The 12,204-nt window shown below is 41.1% G+C and overlaps 1 protein-coding gene and 1 pseudogene across 4 annotated transcripts in view; one reads left to right on the top strand and one right to left on the bottom strand.

Annotated features, from left to right (window-relative positions):
- Positions 1 to 12,204, bottom strand: part of USP48 (ubiquitin specific peptidase 48) — a 93,068-nt gene that overhangs the window by 67,503 nt on the left and 13,361 nt on the right. The gene's annotated exons all lie outside the window — the stretch shown is intronic.
- LOC118546546 (guanine nucleotide-binding protein G(I)/G(S)/G(O) subunit gamma-5 pseudogene) lies at positions 7,968 to 11,064 on the top strand (annotated as a pseudogene).

Raw genomic sequence — 12,204 nt, 5'->3', positions numbered from 1 at the left:
TCATTACAGCACTGATTGTAACTGTGAAATCCTGGAAAGCCAAATGACCCAACAGGGGACATGGTACCTAGGCACAACGGAGTACTATGCAACTGTAACAGGAAAATCACAGGACAAACCTTTATGGATGGATGTGGAGTCAGTTCCAGGATATATCAGTAAGAAAGCAACACGCAAAACAGTATCTATAGTATGCTATTTCTTGTCTATACATGTATCTGCTCATTCGAACAAAAAGAAAGCAAAAGGCTAAGCCAGAGACCAATAAAAGTGGTTACCTTCAGAACACGAGAGGGTTTAGAGTAAAAACTGGACAGGTATGTGATACTTTTCTGAATATACCGTTCCATACACTGCTGAACTGGGGGGCCTCTGTCAATGTGACACACACATACACACACACACTCACGAATAAGGATGGGAGGGCCCTAAATCCAACACAAACACATTTCAATTAAATAACATATCCACAACGAAGGGAAGGGGCGTGAGGAACTAACCCAAGTAACCTGAACCCAGTCAGTAGCAAGCTCATTTAGTAGTGTCCTCAGGCTAAGGATAAAAAGTACAAATACCAAATCTTAATGACTTCCTTTTCTTAACAATTCTAAAAAACTACTTTCCTTATATTCTATATTTAAACAAATAAGTAAATATAGTGGGGATAAAGGAAACCAAGGTTTGGAAAGTTACAAATAAGAAAGGGAGGAAGAAGAAATGAAGCCTGCAGTTGTGCATCAGGAATAACAGACAAAAGCCTAAACTTGTAGGTAGATTAGGGTTGCCAGATAAACCAGAGAACAGTAGTTACTTGAATTTCAGATAAATGATATATATATACTTTTTAAGATTTTATTTATTTATTTGAGAGAGAATGAGATACAGCATGAGAGGGGGGAGGGTCAGAAGGAGAGGCAGACTCCCTGCTGAGCAGGGAGCCCGATGCAGGACTCGATCCCGGGACTCCAGGATCATGACCTGAGCCGAAGGCAGTCGCTTAACCAACTGAGCCACGCAGGCGCCCTAAATGATATATTTCTATTAAAAAATGTTTGTTATAGGGCGCCTGGGTGGCTCAGTCAGTTAAGCGTCTGCCTTTAGCTCAGGTCCTGGGATCGAGCCCTGCATTGGGCTCCCTGCTCTGCGGGGAGTCTGCTTCTCCCTCTGCCTCTGCCCTCTCCCTGCTCCTTCTCTCTCTCATGAATAAATAAATAAAACCTTAAAAAAAAAAAAAAAGATTGCTCAGGACACCTGGGTGGCTCAGCCCGTTAAGTGGCTGCCTTTGGCTCAGGTCATGATCCTAAGGTTCTTGGATCAAGCCCCGTATCGGGCTCCTTGCTTAGCGGGGAGCCTGCTTCTCTCTCTGCCTGCCACTCCTCCTGCTTATGCGCACTCTCTCTCTCTCTCTGATTTAAAAAAAAAAAAAAAAAGATTGCTATTAAAAAATATACATATTTATTGTCTAAAATTTAAATTTAATTGGGCAGGCAAAGTAGATGGCCTTTTGTCAGCTGAGGGTCTATAAGCAATCACATGAGCACTCCTAGCAACCAGGTCTTGATTTCTAAGTATTCCCCCACTCAAAAAACCCAGGGCTCCTGGGAGAAACAGCTGGTTCCAAGGCTGGACAGAGTACAAGATGAACATGGAACATCTTCCTATGCCCAAAAGTAAGAATAATGTACTCAAAGAATGATGGGGGACATGTTAAAAGGACAGCTTGAGAGGGACTCCCTGTGGCAAAATCAGGAACAATGAGAAGGAAATTAATGATAGAATTATGATCTACTGAATAAACAGGAATCCATACTGAAATGGATGGATGAGGGATGGGAAATTCCTTCCTTATAAAAAAAGTCAACTGTCAAAGTACAAGTAAAGAAAATTAGAAAACCACCATTTGGCATCCATCAGATTAATACAAGAATCAAACAAGAATCATCAATGGATGCTAGTATAGGCAAGTTTGTAGAGTAGAGTATAGGGGAGTAATGAAATACCTACATAGTCTCAAAGTATCTTAGCATAGGATGTTTATTAATTACTAAAGGAAAAATAGTAACTTTCAGGGGAGAAAGCTGGCCAACACCCCTTCACCAGAAGATCAAAGGTACAGTGGTGGGTCCCTGCTGGTATGACCTTCTGAGAGCAGTGCATCACTTCTGTGACGTTCCTGCCAATGTAAACAGCCTCAATCTAATCATGAGGTGGCATCAGACAAACCCACCTTGATGAGCTTTCTACACTTCAAAAATGTCAATGTCATGAAATAAAGAAAGACTGAATGATCCTTTCAGATTAAAAAAGACTAAAGAGACAACTGGCTGCAGTACACAGCTTGGATTTTCTTTTGCTACAAAGGACATTATTAGATCTCTACATTATGTTTCAGAAGCTTAGCCACTAAAGCATTATGGATAGTAGTGAAAGACTGAAAACATCAATGTCCATCAATAATAAACTGATAAATAATATAACCAAACAATAGAAACCACTCTACAGTCAAGGGAAAAGATGATGGAGAAATCTTTTTATGTTAGGATATGTAACAACGGCATTAGTTGGAAAGACAACGTACAAAAACAGTGTTTAAAAATGGGTGTGGTACACATGTTTATTGAAATAGGAGGATATAGTATAAAATGGAAAACACCCTACGTCTAAGGAGGTTTGGCTCTGTGCTTGCTAGCTACAGTTAAATTACCTAGCCAGCAGTTAATTTCAGAGAACATGTACAAACACAATGCCAGCATTCTAGGGCCCAATAATTTCCATTATTTCTTTATTACCCCACCATCACCTTTTATACTTTTAAGATTTTGAACTATGGAATGCACTACATATTCCAAAGTAAAGAATTGTTCTCAGTGTTCTGCTTAAGCATCCTGTCTTCCTGATCTTAAAAAATAAATTTAAAAAAATCATTCTTCCCTTTTTTTTTAAAAGATTTTATTTATTTATTTGACAGAAACACAGCGAGAGAGGGAACACAAGCAGGGGGAGAGGGAGAGGAAGAAACAGGCTTCCCACGGAGCAGGGAGCCCGATGAGGGGCTCGATCCCAGGACGCTGGGATCATGTCCTAAGCCGAAGGCAGATGCTCAACGACTGAACCACCCAGGTGCCCTGTCAGACCTAATTCTTAAAAGTGGTTGTCTCTCTTCCTCTAAACTTTCTTACAAGACTAGTTAACAAACACGGGGAAAACACTCAAATCCAGAGGAACGCAAAGTTAAAACAGTCATGAAAGATGTTTTCTCTTACCCCAATCAGTAAAAAGTTCCCAATGATGAACTAAGGTAAGGTGAGAGCCACTGTGTAGTCACTGGCAACGGGAGGAATGACTAAACACACCCTTTTGGAAAAACGTGAAAATGTCTCAAAATATTAAATGACACCAACATTTTGCTTCAATAATTCTACTCCTGGGCATATGTCCGTAAAATACACAACAACACTGTGGCAATAAAACAATGATGAATCCCAATGGGTACTTTTTCTAGAACTGTGTGACGGAAGAACACCAAAGTGGCTGAAGTGGAAGACAAGGGACTAGTTCCAAAATGTTTGGTATGACATGCTAAGCAGCTATGACAGGACTTGCTGTGATTTTAGGCCAGCAAAACATCTTGGCAGCAATCCTAGTGGAGGACATCCTAAACCAGTTTAATAACAATGAGGATGCAGGAAAGCTGAATTCAAGTTTATCAATGAGAGAAAAATCAACAGGACTTGGGGACCCCTTAGATGGTGGGGGAAAGAAAAGAAGGGGGGCACCTGGGTGGCTCAGTCCATGATCCCAGAGCCTGGGATCGAGCCCCGCATCTGGCTACCTGCTCAGCAGGGAGTCTGCTTCTGCCCTTCCCCTGCTCATACTCTCTCTCTCAAGTAAATAAATAAAATCTTTTTAAAAAGGGGGTAGGGGGGCGCCTGGGTGGCTCAGTCGCTGAGCGTCTGCCTTCGGCTCGGGTCATGATCCTAGGGTCCTGGGATCGGGCCCCGCATCGGGCTCCCTGCTCCGCGGGAAGCCTGCTTCTCCCTCTCCCGCTCCCCCTGCTTGTGTTCCCTCTCTAGCTGTCTCTCTCTCTGTCAAATAAATAAATAAAATCTTTTAAAAAATTAAAAAAAATAAAAAAATAAAAAGGGGGTGGGGGTGGAGGAAGGAGAGGTCTGCAGTGATGCCCAAAACTGTAAAGAACGAAAAACAATTTTCCACAAACCAAAAACTGTTTGGCTGGGGACTGGAAAAACAACAGGCTAGCTATCTAGGGTACAAACCACTAAGTTCCTCTGGTACTAACCACAGGTAAGAGATGAAGTTTGAGCTGTTTTGACAAATCTCCAAGGATCTGTCATTTAAGAGTATCTTCCAACACAATGGACAAAAATTTATAGCCAGTGATTTCATAGTTGCTATGCAATTGAAAAAAAAAATTATTTGAACAGGCAAGGGGGTGGAGCTCCCACCCAGAGTAGTCATTTAAAGAACTATTCCTTTGCTTTTCCTCATAATCTTTAGTTTCTTGCTCTTAGGAGCATCATTTCACACAGACAGCCCAGGCACGCTAACTTTCTTTCCTGCTTCGAGTGAAGATCTGACTCCACCGAAGCTTTGCCTAATGCATCACAAACTTTCTGAAAAACAATTTGATTACATATATAACAACGACTTACTGGTCTCCATATCCTTAGACCCGGAACCCCCATTTTAAAGAATGTATCCTAAGCAAACACAGATGTCAACAAACACTTTCAGAGATAATCATCACTACTTAGAAACAAGCTACCTGCCCAATTGCAGGAAAATCGTCAGTGTTGTTTATAACAGAAAACTGTTTAGAAACAAGCTACCTGCCCAACCACAGGGACAATGTTAAAGTGTGGTACAGTGACATGATGGAATACTATGCAGCCATTAAAATTCTTTTAAGGAATACCTTGAGACGTGTGACCTTGTTCAAGACAGAATTCTAAATAAACAGGATACAAAGTTATCCATTATGACTCTAATTTTGCTAAGGGGGAGAGAGTGATGTTTTTATATTTTTTGCAAAAAGTTTTTGAAAAAAGAAATCACAAGGGAAATTAGAAAATACTCTGAAATTAATAAAACGTACCAAAAGTTGTGAGATGCAGCTAAATTAGTGGTTAGAGGGGAATTTATATCATTAAATGTTTAGATAGATAGATTGATCAATCAATATTTTAAAAAACTAGCCTCTGGGGTCCTTGGCTGGCTCAGCCGGCATAGCATACGACTCTTGATCGCGGGTTGGTAGTTTGAGGCCCCTATGTGGGGTACAGTTTACTTAAAACAAAAAGTAAAACAAACAAAAACCAGCCTCAAACCATATTTATCCCAGTTTTTAGTTATCACAAATTCCAGGAACACCAAACCGGCAAATCAACAGATACTTTATATTTTTAATTCAGTTAATTTGAATCCCCTTAGAAACTCATGTTTATGAAAACATTTGAGTAATACGTGTGGCAGTAGGACCATTCTGCTTCTCTAACCTCTCATGAGAGCAGAAGTTAACACAAACAAGGTGGAAGAGCCAGTGACTGGGACCAGTCTGGATGCTCAGAGAGCTGCTGCATGGAGGTTTCAAACCACCAACAATAAATGTCCACTAGATAGGTCACCACCAACGGGAGTAACAGTAAACACTATCATTTTATATAACCCAAACCTACCATCTCATAAAAGCAACCAGACTTCACAGGGTGACACATGCTGTCACAGAGATGCCCAGATAATTACAGGACCTGGGAATACTGAAATGAAAGACCAAGTCCTAGGCATCAAACTAGGGCTCGTGGCCCAGGAGGTGACAGTTAAAGGAGAGCTTCAGAGATATAAATGTGGTGGGGGCATCAAGCACGGGACTCCGCAGCAGAGATCCCGCAGGAAGGGAGGCCGTGCTGTAAGGTGAAAGTCTCCAAGGGCGCTCAGGAAGTCAGTCCGCGTGGGAGGGAAACTAAACAGCATTCAGGGCAGAGAGCTCCTGGACATGACGGCTAGAAGAGCAAGCTGGGGGAAATCGATGCAGGCTCCCCTGCCATGCTCCAAGAGGGAAGGAAGTCTTCCTGCCACCGGCAGCTCAGCACAGCCCATGGCTATGCCGAGAGAAAGGTGGGAAGGCCGAGGAGGCTGCAGAAGTCAGGGGCTCTATCAGCTCACACAACACTGCAAATACCGTGAGAAGAGCTTGGACTTCATCCAGGAAGCAACAAGGGGCCAGTATAAGGTTTTTAAAAGAAAAATAATTGCAGGGCACCTGGGGGCTCAGTCAGTTAAGCATCTGCCTTTGGCTCGGGTAATGATCCCAGAGTCCTGGGATTGAGCCCCGCATTGGGTTCCCTGCTTCACAGGAAGCCTGCTTCTCCCTCTCCTCCCCGCTCATGCTTCTCTCTCACTATTTCTCTCTTGCTCTCAAATAAATAAATAAAATCTAAAGAAAAAAAAGAAAAATAATCAGATTTTCATTTTAGAAAGATCCCCTAATTATGCTTCTCAACCGAAGTGGCTTGTAAGAATCACCTGAAGATCTCCCACGTTTTGCTTTGTCAATTAACACCGTTCTCGTAAAGCTCCTCCTGCTTCTTAATAAGACAAGTTTTAAGCCTCTAAGGTATTTTTCAAAGTATAAGTCTTAACTTTTCTCGTGTGTGTGTGTGTGTGTGTGTGTGAGAGAGAGAGAGAGAGAGAGAGAGAGAGAGAGAGAGACCAGTAAGAAAAATTTAAAGGAGATGCTGTTATAGTAGAAAAGATAAGAAATGAGGATTGGAAATGTAAGATGCTAGTTCAGGTAAGAAGTCAAATCAACAGTACTTGTCACTGATCGCTTTTGTGTGGTGAGGGGAAAAAAGAAATCAGGTTTTTATGAATGCAGTTGCATTTAAAATTTCTTTTAAAGGAAAAATGGAAATCACAAATAAATGCTTTGAGAATACTCACATTTAGAATTTCTTAAAATGTTCATTCATCTAACAACCTGATTTCATTTGAAATTCTGAATTCTGACCAAAAGGATCCAAGAGAAAATCAGCACACAATGAACAGGACAGACAAGGCATCAGGATCCTGGCTCACCATGTTTCGTAAAGTGCAGTTACCATTCTGAGGTGGGGTGACTGACTCTATAGCAGCTTTTTCCTCTGAGAGGGTCTCAAGGTTAGATCTTTCACCAAAAGTTTCTCTCTTTCATCCTTCTAAGATGCAAGCTTGCTATGAAACATTTGGCAGTATTAAAATAAGCACTTTGGGGACAGCTAGGTGGCTCAGTCAGTTAAGCATCTGCCTTTGGCTCAGGTCATGATCTCAGGGTCCTGGGATCGAGCCCCACATCGGGCCGTTGCTCAGCAGGGAGCCTGCTTCTCCCTCTGCCTGCTGATCCCCCTGCTTGTGCAATCTCTCTCTCTGACAAATAAATATTTTTTAAATAAGTAAATATAAATAAAATAAGCACTTTGATCCAAAGTTTTCAATTTCTTAGAGTAGGTTGCAAAAAAATCCCCAAAGCAAATTAACTATTAAAACAATGTCAAAAAATCTTTTACAAAGCACAGCTCAATGTCCAAGCAGAGTTCCAAAGGTCGCCAAAGGAAGAGAGCCCCTTCTCCATCATCCCATGATTTGAAATTGAGAATGGGGTGGAGAGAACCTCAAGGTACTAGCTCCTGCCTGTCAAAAAACACACACAAAACCAGGGGTGCCTAATGGCTCAGTCGTTAAGCATCTGCCTTCGGCTCAGGTCATGATCCCAGAGTCCTGGCATCGAGCTCCGCATCGGGCTCCCTGCTCCACAGGAAGCCTGCTTCTCCCTCTTCCACTCAACCTGCTTGTGTTCCCTCCCTTGCCATCTCTCTCTCTCTGTCAAATAAATAAATAAAATCTAAAAAAAAATAAAATAAAAATCACAACACACTTCTCAAACTCCCATTATTCTCAGCCTTGGGATACACATGGTGCATCTTCATGGACTGTAAGTTTTGTACAACAATTAGAAGAATTTTATTGGGCGCCTGGGTGGCTCAGTTGGTTAAGCGACTGCCTTCGGCTCAGGTCATGGTCCTGGAGTCCCTGGATCGAGTCCCGCATCGGGCTCCCTGCTCGGCGGGGAGTCTGCTTCTCCCTCTGACCCTCCCCCCTCTCATGTGCTGTCTCTCTCATTCTCTCTCTCTCAAATAAATAAATAAAATCTATAAAAAAAAAAAAAAAAAGAATTTTATTAAATCAAGCAGAGCATGGAATATAGCAAAAATTCAAAAATGAAACTCCTAAAAAGATAATCAGGAGGGAAATTAAGCCCTATTAGATACTGAATAATAAGGTGACATCCCCCAAATCAAAGCAGCAATAGAGGGCACCTCACTGGCTCAGGAGGTAGAGCATCCGACTCTTGATCCCAGGGTCATGAGTTCAAGCTGAACACTGGGCATGGAACCTACTTAAAAATAAGTATTTTCTGAAAACCCAAAACAGCATAATAGAATAAAAAGCTCAGAAACAGACCCAAATACATATGGTAATTTAGTATTCAATAAAGGCATTCACATCAGTGGAAGTAAAGACAGGACTTCTAATAAATGGTGGTTGGGACAACCAGGAAGCTATCTGAAAGATCAAATTGGACTCACACTTAACATTATACTTCAGTACACATTCTAAATGAAATGTAAATGTTTATTGAAACCATAACAACACAGAAAACATCAACAAATCTCTTTATGATCTTCATATGAGAATGACCTTTCTAGGATTCAAAATTCAGAAGCCATAAAAGAAAAAGTTACATTAATCAATCTCATAAAAACTTTCTGCATAGCAAAATGATAAGCAAAGCCAAAAAAGAATAACTGAAAAAAAGTTTTGCAACTCATGTCACACACACACAAAAATCTCACAGAGAATTCCTACAAATTGATAACGAAACTAAAAATATAAAAATGGAGAAATGACATAACAGGAAGTTCAAAAACATACAAATGGCCCTAACGCTCCATCTCTGCTGTAAGAGGAACACAAAATGAAAGTAGACAGAAACACCTTGTATGGTAACCACCAGAGCAGTTTACCTCTCCTTCTACATACTTTCTGATCTTTGGTGGGACTGAGAAATAAGCTCTGGGCAATGACTTGTGAGCAGAAATGATGCATGTAATTCTAAGGCATGCATTTAACTGCTGGCACTGAAACCATCCAGAGGAACTGACAGTGTTTCAAACGGTAGCTATTACCAAGTGGCAGATATCCAAGTGACTAGGAGGAGTCCCCTCACCTCCACTCTTAAAAAAAAAAAAATTGGGGACCCAAGAGAGATGGATGCAAAAATCCAGACTATACATGAAAGTTTATAGGCAATTTTTACTTAAACAGTTAAAAGCTGTAAATGATCCAAATGTCCATTAATAAAATAAACACATTAGGATTAACTCATATCATAGAATACTACTCAGGCCCCCTCCCTCAAAAAACTACTGATACATGCAACATGGGTGATTCTCAAAAATATGATGTTGAGCAAAAGAATCCAGACACAAAAAAGTAATGGAGCTGAGGAGTCCATTAATAAAAAGTTCAAGAACAGACACAACTAATCTATGTAGAAAGAAATCAGAATAGTGATTACCAAAGGGAAATGGGAACCAGGTAGAAGAGAATATGATGGAACTTTCTGGGATGATGGAAATGTCTATTGATTAGGGTGGTGATTACATATCAAAATTTAGTGAACTCCCGGGGTGCCTGGGTGGCTCAGATGGTTAAGCGTCTGCCTTCGGCTCAGGTCATGATCCCAGAGTCCTGGGATCAAGCCCCACATCAGGCTCCTGGCTCAGCGGGGAGCCTGCTTCTCCCTCTCCCTCTGCCTCTCCCCCTGCTCACGCGCTCTCTCTCTATCTCTGTGTCTCTAATAAATAAGTTAAATCTTAAAAAAAAAAACTTAGTGAACTCCCTTCACAAAAGTTAACTCAAAATGGATCACAGACCTAAATATAAAGCAACACAAAACAATAAAACTCCTCAAAGATAACTTAGGAGAAAAATCTAGATGACCTTGGGTTTGGTGATGACTTTTTGGATACATCACCACTACATGATCCATGAAAATAAGAACTGATAAGCTGGACTTCATTAAAATTAAAATTTCTGCAATTAAAGACACTGTCAAGAGAATATAAAGACAAGCCTCAGACTTGGAGAATAATGTGCAAAAGACACCTGATAAAGGACTGTTATTCAAAATATACAAAGAACTCTTAAAACTCAAAAATAAGAACAACCTGATTTCAAAAAATGGGCCAGAGACCTTAACAGACACAGCACCAAAGACATAAGCATATGAAAAGATGCTCCCTGTCATATGTCAGCAGGGAAATGCACATTAAAACACCAATGCAGTACCACCACACACTTATTACAATGGCCAAAATCCAGAACTCTGATAATACCAAATGCTGGTGAGGATGTGATCAACAGGAATTCTCATCGCTGGTAGGAATGCAAAATGATACAGCCACTTCGCAAGACTGGTGCTTTGTTCAGTTTTACAAAATTAAACATACTCTTGGCCGCCCCACCGTCTGGCCCCGCCGACCCACGACCCTACTGATGCACACACGGATGAACCTGCCCCACTCTTGGGAGCACCATATCTGGTTCCTCCAGCATCACCACTATGAAGAAAGTGGTTCAAAAGCTCCGGCTGGAAGCCTTCCAACCAGGCTCAACCGCATGAAGGTTTCCCAGGCAGCTGCAGATCTGAAACAATTCTGTCTGCAGAATGCCCAACACAACACCCTACTACCTGGTGTATCTTCAAGTACGAATCCCTTCAGACCCCAGAACATCTGTTGCTTTTTGTAATAAAACAAATCTTTGGATGGTTTTATAAACCACTTTTCATGAACCAGTGAATATTCAAAGGAGAACTAAATTTGAAGTCTGTACAAAAGCTTATTCCTACGGGCTCCTGGGTGGCTCAGTCGGTTAAGGGTCTGCCTTTGGAACAGGTCATGATCCCAGGGTTCTGGGAGGCTCCCTACTCAACAGGGAACCTGCTTCTTCATCTCTTTCTGCCTCTCCCCCTGCTTGTGCTCTCTCACCCTCGCTCTCTCTCAAATAATAAAATATTTTTAAAAAATTATTTTAAAAAGCTAATCCTTATAACACATGCCATATATACAAACTTCTACTTTTGTCAGTCCTTAACTTCTACGTCTCTGAAATTTCATAAATTTCTACTTCACAAGGGTAATTATTTTATATACATGGCAGCATCATACAATAAAATACTTTGTGTAAAAAAATATTAAACATACTCTTATGCCATACAATACAACAATCATGCTCATTGTGCTCCTAGGTATGTATCTAAAGGGGTGGAAAAAATGTCCACACAAAAGCCTGCATGCAGGGGCGCCTGGGTGGCTCAGTCGTTAAGCGTCTGCCTTCAGCTCAGGTCATGATCCCAGGGTCCTGGGATCGAGCCCCACATCGAGCTCCCTGCTCTGCGGGAAGCCTGCTTCTCCCTCTCCCACTCCCCCTGCTTGTGTTCCCTCTCTCGCTGTGTCTCTCTCTGTCAAATAAATAAATAAAATCTTAAAAAAAAAAAAAAAAAAGCCTGCATGCAAATATTTACAAAGCAGCTCTACACTTAATTGCCAAAACTCTGAAGTAACTAAGAAATCCTTAAGTAGATGATAAATAGCTGACAGAGGATAAGTAGGTGATAAAGAACAAATAAACTACAGTACAGCCAATGACATATTATACAGCACTAAAAAGAAATGAGCTATCAAGTCATGAAAAAAAAGCTTAACTGCATACAACTAATTCAAAGAAGCCAGTGTGAAATGACTATGTACTATTTCTAACTATATTACATTTTGGAAAATGCAAAACTATGGAGAGTAAAAAGTATAGTTGGGGGATGTCAGGAAGGAGGGAAGGATGAATAGGCAGGGCAGAGGACTTTTCACCAGTGAAATTATTCCATGCTACTATATTAGTGGATGTATGTCATTATCCATTTGTCCAAACCCACAGAATGTACACACACACCACCAAGAAGAGCAAACCCTAATGTAAACTAGACACTGTGATGGTTACTGGAAGGGGGGGGGAACGGGTTAGGTTAAATAGGTGATGGGGATTACTGAGTGCATTTATTTCACTATACTGTACACCTGAAACTAATAT

The sequence above is a fragment of the Halichoerus grypus genome, chromosome 5 (assembly GCF_964656455.1).
Source record: "Halichoerus grypus chromosome 5, mHalGry1.hap1.1, whole genome shotgun sequence".
In the NCBI taxonomy this organism is placed as follows: Eukaryota; Metazoa; Chordata; class Mammalia; order Carnivora; family Phocidae; genus Halichoerus; species Halichoerus grypus.
Note: the sequence above shows the minus strand (reverse complement) of the source record. Positions and strands in the feature narration are given on the sequence as shown.